Raw genomic sequence first — 215 nt, forward strand, 5'->3', positions numbered from 1 at the left:
AGTCGGGGGGCTCTGGCCAGACGAAACCAGCAGTTCAATTCCAGGCTGCAGCAAAGTCACATTGTGCAGATTGTGCAGAGGGTTCCTGTGGTCTTGTCCCAGTGGTCGTCTGAGACAAGGTCTTTACATATAGACATACTTTAAAAAACCCACCACTAATAAAAATGACAAAAGTCAAGTTATAAAGAAAATTATAAAGACATTAATATATACTG

This window comes from Sinocyclocheilus rhinocerous, unplaced genomic scaffold, assembly GCF_001515625.1.
Source record: "Sinocyclocheilus rhinocerous isolate Xijiao unplaced genomic scaffold, SAMN03320098_v1.1 scaffold5278, whole genome shotgun sequence".
NCBI classification, from domain to species: domain Eukaryota; kingdom Metazoa; phylum Chordata; class Actinopteri; order Cypriniformes; family Cyprinidae; genus Sinocyclocheilus; species Sinocyclocheilus rhinocerous.